The 11,069-nt window shown below is 41.1% G+C and overlaps 1 long non-coding RNA gene across 1 annotated transcript; it reads right to left on the minus strand.

Annotated features, from left to right (window-relative positions):
* Positions 1 to 3,149: 3,149 nt before the first annotated feature.
* On the minus strand, positions 3,150 to 3,877 carry LOC105933506. Its single transcript, XR_004932969.1, has 3 exons — positions 3,660 to 3,877; positions 3,430 to 3,530; positions 3,150 to 3,262 (listed from the first exon to the last, which is right to left on the minus strand). It is a non-coding gene; the product is annotated as an uncharacterized LOC105933506 (long non-coding RNA).
* Positions 3,878 to 11,069: the final 7,192 nt, after the last annotated feature.

Raw genomic sequence — 11,069 nt, forward strand, 5'->3', positions numbered from 1 at the left:
TTCTACAGCTATGAAAAATGTTGGAGTTCATTTGTGCACCAGCTATTTCATCAGGTCAGATTGCCTACCTACCTAAAAGTGTTGACAGAGGACTACTTGTACTGTACAAAGAAACTGACCATTCTCTGAGGCCAAAGCACCACAATGTCCTTCTTTATCCAGAGCTGACTTGTACATTTGGGCCATTTATTTGCTTGTGAACACTTAGATTTGAAAGCAAACATACATATTTCAAACAGTGTGCAAGAAAACTGCATAACTTTAAGAACTTGTGCTCCACTCTGGCTGAAAGGCATCAGCTCCTTCAGGCTTAAGTGCTGGCAGCCTGTTCTCACCTACCGTAATTTCTGAAAAGGGGAACTGATTTTGATCTGGCTGATTACAATGACGACATCAGAGATGCTCTTGCCAGACTAGACTGCCAGCCTAGTCTGATTTCACATGAAGCAAAAGTGAAAAGGACAACATACAAGAAAAATATGGTTCTTGTGGTGGATCAATGTGAGGAAGGCATTGTCTTAAAAAAATCAAAGCTATTCTACTTAAAGAAAACTCTGTTTACTTCTTAACAGAATGCTATAGCTCTGTAGCACTCAGTGATCAAGGCCTTTACTGCCTTAACGAAAAACTGCCAAGAAGGCTGCGTTGTGTTAGACAGGAAGAACTTTTGGATTACTATCCATTACCCATGTATAAACTGTGTGGTTTGTCAGTGCTTGCTCTTCACCACTCTTTTCCTTCTCTAGAATAATGTCAGCAATTTCTGCGGGGGAAATTCAGATGGCTATTACTAAAGCCTGGACTTCCTCAAGTGAAGTTGGAGAAGCTGGTGGAGAAGCTTGTTGGCTGGGGCGTAGAAATCATTGGTGATCAAAAATATGTTGAAGGAGCTCCTGGAGCAGACCTGTCAGATGTTCTTCCTCCCATCCAGATTCGCAAACTGCTTGACAACTTCAAGACAGGTTAATAACAATGCATTTTGTCAGTTTTAAGAACTAACTGTCTTGTTAAGGTTGCTGTTACTCATGTTGTTTTAGTACTGTTGTGGTAAAAAATCAGAAAATGTTATTTGCTATAAAAGAAAAAAAATTAAATACAAAAAAAATTTAATTACTCTTTCAGCTGGGGAAGAAAATGTGTGTGACAATATTCCAATAAGAAGTCCACCTTCATCTTCCACTAGTTTGGACATTGTGAATCCACCAACCTCTTCGTCAGCTCCTTCAAGTTGGCCAGAGACATTTCAGATTCCCTGGGACCAAATGCCAAATGATGTGCGAACTGCTGTAGCAAAAGGGAAAAGACCACTCCCACCTGTTGGTAGAAAAATTATTAGAATTCTTGTTGATGAAATGAGGAAAAATGAAACAAAATCCGACTAAAGCCCAACGCCTCTCTGTTGCTCTTAAACTAGTCAAACGATATCCAAAGAGTTTTGCAGATTATGACAACCCAGGATCAACTTCTGAAGTGGGATGCTTCTCCTCATTGAAACAAATTAAAACACAGGTTGAACATGTAAATAGAAACAACACGTTAACAGCATGCAGACAACATTCAAGTGTCATTTCAGGAAATGCTAAGATCACAAAGAGCAGAGGGCCAGCAGTGACTTATGGATGCACCAGATGGCAACCTGAGCCACTGCTTTCAGAGAGTGATGATACATTAGAACACAAAAGACAGACTTTGCTAAACATTTATCACCAGTACGACCACAGTGGAGCAAACAGAGCTGATGTCTGTGCTTTAATAAAAGAAACCTATTATTTACAAAGAAAGCATCTAAATGACACACAGGAACCTCCTATTAAAGAAATTAAAAACAAGTGGCCATACTTTTTTGTGCAAAAGCCCCTCACTTCACATTTTGAATGACTTACTGGCGTTAATGTACAAAATCAACTCAACTGTGCAATGGAGGACTGCAGAAACTCTGTTGGAGTCAGCAAAAGACTTGAGACTGGGGTGGAGGTTCACCTTCCAGCAAACATAAAGCCAGTGCTACAATGGACTGGTTTAAAACAAAAACTATTCATGTGTTAGAATGGCCCAGTCAAAGTCCAGACCTAAACCCCAATCGAGAATCTTTGACAAGATCTGAAAACTGCTGTTCACAAACGCTCTCCATCTAATCTGACTGAGCTTGAGCTGTTTTGCAAAGAAGAATGGGCAAAACTTTCAGTCACTAGATGATCAAAGCTGATAGAGACATACCCTAAAAGACTTGCAGCTGGAATTGGAGCAAAAGCTCCACAAAATACTGACTCAGGGGGACTTAATACTTTTGTAAAATGCAATTTCAGTTTTTTTTATCATAAAAAAACTTTTGTTGGTCTTTTATGTGAAAGACCAACAAAAGTTGGTTCAAAATTGTGAAGTAGCAAGAAAATTATACATGATTTATTTATAATTCAACACATTGTTGCCTTATTCGCGCGGTATTGGTTTTACCCCGGACCACATGTGATTTGTAATAATTACAGCGCATTATGCAGACAGATATTAACCGGCTCGCACTGTCAGGAAAAAGCAACAACGTGAGGACTCTTGTTGTACAGTGTGATAAACTGGATTATCCTCTCCCTGTCAGGATAAGGGTTTCTGCTGGAGAAACAGCCCAAATATGCGAATGCATGTTTAAAAATCAAGCTAAAAAAACACAACTCCCGAAATTTACCAGCGACTTTAGAAAAAAAGGCTAACCCAGACGCGGAGTTGACAGCTCTGCTTCTGTCACACAGCTGCAGCACAGCGTATTAATTACACGTAATCCCTAAGTAAAACAAGATCCGTGTCAATACGGGATTGAACATTATGCTGCAGGCAGCCCAATAAAGTTGAAAAAAAAAAATCCGCTCCCAAGCCTAGTGCCTCAAAAAGAAAGACAAATATTCGTCTGGGGCATTCAAAATCCGGACTGTCACTGGCCGTACGTCGCATGTGTGGTCACCCTACTGTAATTTGTTATTATTGGGTTCATCAGTTTTTATGTACCTCTGCAAGATTTTGCAATGTATGCTTTGTTTAATAAAAAATAATGGAAAGTAAAAATAAAAATAAAATAATGGGGGTGACGTCACATCCATGTTTCTACGTCACATCTGGTAATGATGCGTAGTAGGAACGCCCACAGTAGGAACGCCCACACAGCGCTGCGGTTATACCTTACTGCCATCAGCAGGGAGGTGAAACCAGAGCCAGTTCCTCCACCAAAGCTGTGGAAGATCAGAAGGCCCTGAAGCCCGGTGCACTGGTCCGCCTGAGGACACAGAACCAAGATGGGGGCTTCAAAACATTGCATAGCCAACTTCAGAGGCAGCTGGATTATTCAGGATCACCGAGGACAGCTGATGTTCACCAAGCACCAGAACCAGTTAACATCGTCCTCAGATTTGCAGAAAGTCTGAAGTAACGTAACCTACCCACCAGTTTCCGGGTCCTGTCCAGAACAGGTCAATGATCTCCTTTCTGATGGTGTAGTGTCCCCGGGCGTAGTTGTTAGCAGCATCCTCCTTCCCGGTGATCAGCTGCTGGGGGTTAAAAAGCTGACGGTAGGTGCCGCTGCGCACTTCATCTGAGGAGAGACGCTCAGTTTAATCAACAATTCAATTTATTTACTTCAATTACAAATGAGCTCAAAAAACGATCCCATTTACCAATAAAAGTGGGCTCCAGGTCCACAAAGACGGCTCTGGGGACGTGCTTTCCCGCCCCGGCCTCACTAAAGACAGTGTTGAACGAGTCGTCTCCTCCTCCGATGGCCTTGTCACTCGGCATCTGGCCGTCCGGCTGGATCCCGTGTTCAAGGCAGTAGACTTCCCAGCAGGCGTTCCCGATCTGAAAGCCTGCCTGGCCAACGTGGACTGAGATGCACTCATGCTGAGGGAAAGAGGGTTTCTGAAGTGCCTTTCAGATGCAGTGCCAGTGTCACAAAACATTCAAGATGGAGATAAAAAAAAAAAAAGCTCAATAAAATCACGACCTACAAGCCTGGTGGAACAACACGTCTTTCAGCTGGTTTTTAAAAACAATGATTGCAAAATAACAAAAAATAGTTAAAAAAATCCTTTAATTAGCTAAGGTGTGCTAATGATGTGGTTTCCATGACAACAAAGGCTGAGCTGCTCATCTTTATTAGAACAGTGGGGATTTAGATTTACCAGTTTATAAAGGACAGGAATAAAGCCTCTTTTTCTTCCATTTGAAGCAGAATTTCTATTTTTCACGATATTTTCTGAAGATGATGGGGTTTTCTTAAGCTGGTGGCCTCGAAGATGCAACAAAAATTACTTCTTAGCAAAGATGACCTGAAATGTGCTTTCCCTGCCAGCTAAACGTGGGACATGTCAGCCTGAAATGACCTGGAGCCACACATGGACCTGATTGGCTGCTGACTGCATTACCTCTTTCTATTTTTCTTTTTTTTATGAGTGGGGGGTTCCCGGCTAAGCTTTTCTTTACCTCCTCCACTTGCGCAACAGAAGACATACAAATTAAAAACAAGAAGACAAGTCATGAGCATCTTTCATGGCAATCAACACATTCTGATTGGCCAGCGGTCTCCATAGACCCGCCCCCAGCTCAGTCAAGCGATTCTGTCCGCAGGCCCAAAGTTGTTACTTAGGCAGAACATGGTTTCTGGTGGAGATGGAACCGGTGTTTATCAAGCAGCAGTAGAACTTCACAGAGAAATTAATTTGGATTCTCTGAGTTCCCTGATTTTCAAGCGGGTTCCGTCATCACGTGACTGACCTCGCGACCGTTGGGATTAACGGCGGGAACTAAAACCGTTAAGAGACGTTAGATAATTTAAAAAAAAGGCTCAAACACTGACTACAACAGTGAATATTAAAACAGTTTTTTAGAGAAAAGCTCAGATAAACCCAAAAATGACTCAAGTTTTTTGCTTATCACAAATTATACTTTCAATTATTTTATATTGTATTGATATTTAATTTTTTTCTTTCTACTTGGGAGACAGACTAAAACCTAAAAAGAAAAAAAATTATATTTAAAACGTTTTATCAAGAGTCCCATCTTTTTAATTATTTTATCCATGCCGGTTTTATCTGGTTTGAGTGTCCATTTGATAATTTTAATAAAGCGTTACATTAACCAGAGTACTTTGCAAACTCACTGCTTTGTTGTCTGGCAACGCGTTATAGGCCGTGGGCCAGAATCTGTAGGAAGACTTTTCATGTGAACTGTCAGGGGACAACTTTCTTCCACTTGGAAAAGTTTCTACAGATGGCAGTGATCCAAAAAAAACCCAAAAAAACAATATTCCCGCGTTTTCAATTGCACATTAATAAGTTATAGCCAATAAAAAATAAAAACCATTGCGCTCCGGTCCAAGAGGTCACGTGATTTGAGTTTTGCTGCTCAGCCAATCAGATCGCTGTATTGTCAGCTGTGCGAGTTCAACCAGTTTATCATGGCTGCGCCCGTAAGGTGTTGTATGCATCTGTTTCCAGACGAAGAAAGCCCAATAATACAATTTTCTGGTGGCAGTTGGCAGAGAGCTTGATGGCGAGGAAGAAGAAATACCCCAGTCCATCCATCCATCCATCCATCCATCTATCCATCTATCCATCCATCCATCCATCCATCCATCCATCCATCCATCCATTTTCAGACACACTTATCCCTGCTGGGGTTGCGAGGGGTGCTGGTGCCTATCTCCAGCTGTCAATGGGCGAGAGGCGGGGTTCACCCTAGACAGGTAGTCAGTCCATCGCAGGGCAGAAATTGCCCAGTCTTTTGCCCAATTTATTTATTGCCAAGACCTGCTGCGCTAGGATACCACAGGAAGTGCTACTCGAAATACACATACAAAACCAAAGTTGGGAGAGCCCGCAAACAAGCGGCAAAGGCTGCAGAATACTAAGGACTGGGGCAGAGGTTCACCTTCCAGCAGGACAGTGAGCCTAAACATACACCCAGAGCTACAAAGTGATGCTTTAGATCAAGGAATATTTATGAGTTAGAACAGCCTAGTCAAGGTCCAGCCCTGCAACAACAATGTGCAAAAGACCTTATTCTCTAGACATGCAACATTTGTAAAGACCTGAATGAATGAATTTATTTTTAGCATTTTGAACATTTAAAGAAAAGCATAACAAAAGAAAATATTAAAAATTAACAACAATGGGGCGCACTGGTGGCGCAGCGTGTGGCGTGACCCATGTTTGGAGGCCTTAGTCCTTGATGCGGTCGACCCGGGTTCGACACAGACCCGCGGTCCTTTGCCACATGTCTCTCCCCTTCCTCCATCCCCTTCCTGTCAGCCTACTGTGATAAAAGCAAAGCCACTAGAGCTGTGAAAAATCTCCAAAAAAAAAAAAAGAACAACAATAATAAGAAGAACCCAAGAATAGAATAAAAAAAAAATCTCCTCACATGTAAAGCCCTTAATAATCAAGCTCCATCATATATCAGAGCTCCGATTACCCTGTATGTTCTCTAACAGTAGAATGGGATTCCTGGATCAATGCGTGCTTCTGTGCTTATTGTGTCTCTGCTCTGTCTTCTCTAACCCCCAGTTGGTCAAGGCAGACAACCGTTCACACTGAGCCCGGTTCTGCTGGAGGTTTTCCTCCCTGTTAAGGAGGAGTTTTCCTCTCCACCGTCGCTACATGCATGCTCAGTATGAGGGATTGCTGCAAAGTCATTAACGATACCGACGACGACTGTCCTCTGCGGCTCTACCCTTATTCAGGAGGAGTGAATGCTGCTTGTCAAGACTTGATGCAATCTGCTGGGTGTCCTTAGATATGAAACTTTTTTGACCAATCTGTATGTATGATTTGATTGAATTCGACTTTGTAAAGTGCCTTGAGATCACATGTGTTGTGAATTGGCGCTATATAAATAAAATAGAACTGAATTGAATTCAAGAATGCGTAGAATGTTTAACTCAAAAAGGAGAAGGCAGGAGAAAACTGAGCTGAGATAACCCAAAATTAAGCTGTAATTATATAAAGGTGGTTTAGAGGTGGAGGGGGCGTTAAATGAAAAATGTTAAAAACCATGCTTCATTGTCTTTCCACTTTCCAGTGGCGCACAACTTTCTGTTACTCTGTCACAGAACACAAACGAGACAAATTCAAGTTTGTGGTTTTAACTTGAGAGAATGTGGAAATGTGTTACAGGTTCTTTTGGAAGGAGAGGCATAAAACCTCAGTTCATGCAGGGTCTCATAGCTTTGTTTTCAGCTGCTGCAACAGCTACTACGCGTTCAAGGGTGCCTTTTACTTCATGTGAAGATATGCAGCTACAAGTCAGAGTCAAGGTTTCCAGATCCACAGCAGCAGCAGCAGCAACGAAGAGATTGATAACTCTATATGTTAATGTGTGCATGACTGTCAGAGCATGATAGATGGCTAGGAAGTCCAATTTCACCACGCTTTCACTGGCTCACACAGCGTAGCTACACGTTAATCTCAGTGTGATGAACAGACATAATTAAAAAGAAACAGTGATGAGGATGAGAGACGGCGAGGCTAAAAAAAAAAACCCTTGGTGCTTGAGTTTGTTTGAAACCAGGCTTTACATTTCCTACAAAAACAGGGAGGGTGGGGATAAGGATGAGACTTTTGATCATGGCAGGAGCTGAAAGCTCCAAATTTTAAAGGGGCGCAGGAAAACGTCCAAACGTGCATGGAAAATTGAACACGAGCTCCCGGGCTTTACTACATTGCAGGGATGGAGAAAGAGGCTGTAACCTGCAGAGGGGGGGAGAGGGAGGGAAAGACGAGGCTGAGAAACATTATACAGACTCGTGAGAAAGGACAATCTTTAAACCTCCTTCATCTATATGCAACACGCACACTCACTGGCACTGATGGTGTCTTTGGCTCCGCAGCAGGGGGAATCCTTACTATCCTGCAACTGATGATTACAGCATGGTCATAATTACATCGCTGTAGACAATTCATTGCAATTTATTTGTTGGGAGGATAGCACTAAATGAAGGCTAAACATTGAAGGGGTAGCAGTCATCATGTTGCTTGGTGGTAATCTAGAATACACATTAACGGCTTATTATAAGTCATGTCCTTTAAAGCTTTTCTGAGTTTTGATTTACTTTGGAAGTAATAAGCCCATCTCAGGTATTGCAGATTGTTAATGATGCATATAAACATAGAGGCATAATCGATGAACATGACTGCCCTATAGAAAAGCAGCAATACGCTGATGTATTAGCATCACTATCAGTAATCCTGTAAATGACTAAAAAAAAATATATATATATGTCTCTTTTGTCAGACAATGTTTAGTCTGCAGGCTGCGATCTACACTCAGAGAAACAAAAGAACAACGACGAGACTACACGATGGTGTCTGCTGTACCTGTTTAACGTTCTGGTCATGTCTCCCTTTGGCTTGTAGTGCCATCTGCTGTGTGCATTTCTCCACTCATGTCTTTATTCTACATCCGTTTATCCCAACCCGATTGCCAGAGCACCGCACCGTTTCCTGCCAGGATTCTTTGAGCAAATCAGATGAAGCGAATGCCGCGCCGGACTTTCAGCACTCATCAGTCCAGGCTTAGAGAACACTTGACTCCGCAGTGGGTTCACAGGGAGTTCACTAATGCAGGGAAATATGAGAAACGATAGAGAGAGGAAGAAAAAAAAGGGCAGTCAGATCTGAAGGTGACTAACGTGCTTTTTTCTCCTCTCCATTGAAAACATGCAAACTCATGTGCGGTTCTTTATTTTTTAGCCCTCTTTACTCTAAAATCCAGGGCATACGAATGTCCTTAGCAGTCTCCTGGGTTGTAAATAGTTAACCTCTGTGTAATTTAATTCAGCGAGTCTCAGAGTGAATATACCTGTTCTGTGAAGGCCTCAGAGGTTTGATAGTGAACTTTAGTGAACATCCAGGAACACGCCGACCGAGGAATACGGCAGACAGGCCAGTCAGAAGGGTTTGGAGAAGTTTAAAAGTAGGGTTTGGTCATGAAATTATAACCCAAGCACTGACATCTCCCAGAGCTCGGTTCAATCCATCGTTTTAAAATGATTTGATGTTTATTACGTGCTGAAAGGACAGAAAAAAATCACAATAAATAAAAAGAGGCTGTAACCTGTAGAGGGTTACAGCCTCAGTAAGTGGGTCTAAGTATAACCCACCCCTTCACCAGCAACATCACAATTACAGTCTCTTCCTTTCTATACAGAGTATATTACTAGTATACATTTATTCTAATCCTTTTTATTTTATTTGCATATTGATATGTCTGTATTGATGTATTCATTTACACGGCCTTATCAGTGCACAACAGACCATATTATACTCACAAAATCACAGAAAAATTAAATTTCAATCTGAAAAACTCACAGAGAAAGAAATGGCAATTAGAAGGATTTTATTGATACAATATTTTAAGTCTTTGGCGCTCAGACCTCGGCAGGAACATTAATGCTGAATTATACTTTAATATGCATAAGTAGATGTATGAGAACAGGTATGTTCCCCCCGGGTCTGAAACTGGTGGTGGAGTGGAGATAGAAGAAGTTTGTTCAGTCCATATGGTGATCTGTTTAAGATAGATGTCCAACTTGATAAACACAGGTTGCATGAACTGTCCATGATGAGCAAGCTTGAAGCGACTGTGGAGAGGAAAAACTCCCCTTTGGGAAGAAACCTCTGGCAGAACCGGGCCCAACATGGTGGTCTTCTGCCGGACCAATAACAGGCGATAGGGAGTGATGAAGACTGAAGGGAGAAAACACTCTGATGGGTTGAGGATGGAGGAACGTCTTGGAAGCTAGATGAACTCAGCTACGATGGTGGAGAAGGGGTTGGGGGTGGGTTGAATCGGACATCTGATTCGAAATCCAACATGCAATCCGTTTGCGCTTGCTGGTTAGCAGGCTGAGACGAGGATTTGAAGTTGCTTTTAAGATGAGCGTGGGATGCTGATTGGCTTCATGGAGGTGCGGTTCGTAGCTGATTGGCTCACATCAGAGGCGTATCGGACTCTGATTGAATGGAGGCAGGCGATGAGTTTCTTCAATTGAACTTGCGCCTTCAGCTTCATTTGTTGTCATGGCCCCTAAGTCTATAATTTCCCAGCAAAGAATGAAATGCAAAAATAATTTCTAGTGATTCTCACATTAGCAATTTGAATTTACATTGCGCCTTTAGATTATAAAGACCTTCCTCTTTGATTATTTTTTTTCTGGTAAGAGTATTTTTTTCTTTTTTGGCTTATACACTGTTTGTAAATCCACCATGTCAATGTTTTAATAATTTAGTTTTTAGTGAGTGGGTGATTTAAATAGCTAACCTTTTCTTATTGCTCCGTTTTATAGTTTAATTAATGGTAGTGATATAGTTGAGTAATTATATATTATGTAGTTGTCCCACATCTCTGCAAAATAACTAAAAATAAAACTAGAGAAAAGTAAATAATGTGCTTTATTCCCCCAACTAATTGTTTGGCTTTATTTAATTCCAAAAATGCTTTTAAAGAAGTTACTCTGTTAGTGGTTTCTAGTTGATGTTGTCCTCAAGAAGAATTACCATAAATTTGTTTTCATCAACTTTTCTTTGAGTTTATACAATTTATCCGCATTTATTATTTCAGAATTAATCTGCAGTTTCCAAAAAGCATTTGTTTTTCTTGGTCAAATTTAATGACACCTTGTTTCCTTCAATTCCCAGGTCTTTAGTTAGTTGATTTCTTTTTTGTTTACATTTTTCAGGAGTTGCTGCATATTTTCTCCATCAAAAGAAATGTTTATATCACCAGCATATATTAGACATGTTTTCACAAGCAAATATTCTTTATATACATAATAAAAAACATTACCCTTGAGGTACACCAAAGGCAAAATCCAAACATTTAGAGCCAATAGCTTCCAACTGCTTGAAACTTTTTCTGTCTCTGAAATATTTTTTGACAAAATGTAACACATTCCCCCGATCCCATTTCATTCTAGTATTTTCGTTTGAACTATTATCAGTGAGTCATGTTTTCTTGTACTGAATGCTTTTGGAGTCGAGAAACAGAAAGAATTGAATGACTGTGGCATGACTGTGATCCTACCAATTTAT

This window comes from Fundulus heteroclitus, chromosome 16, assembly GCF_011125445.2.
Source record: "Fundulus heteroclitus isolate FHET01 chromosome 16, MU-UCD_Fhet_4.1, whole genome shotgun sequence".
NCBI lineage: Eukaryota > Metazoa > Chordata > Actinopteri > Cyprinodontiformes > Fundulidae > Fundulus > Fundulus heteroclitus.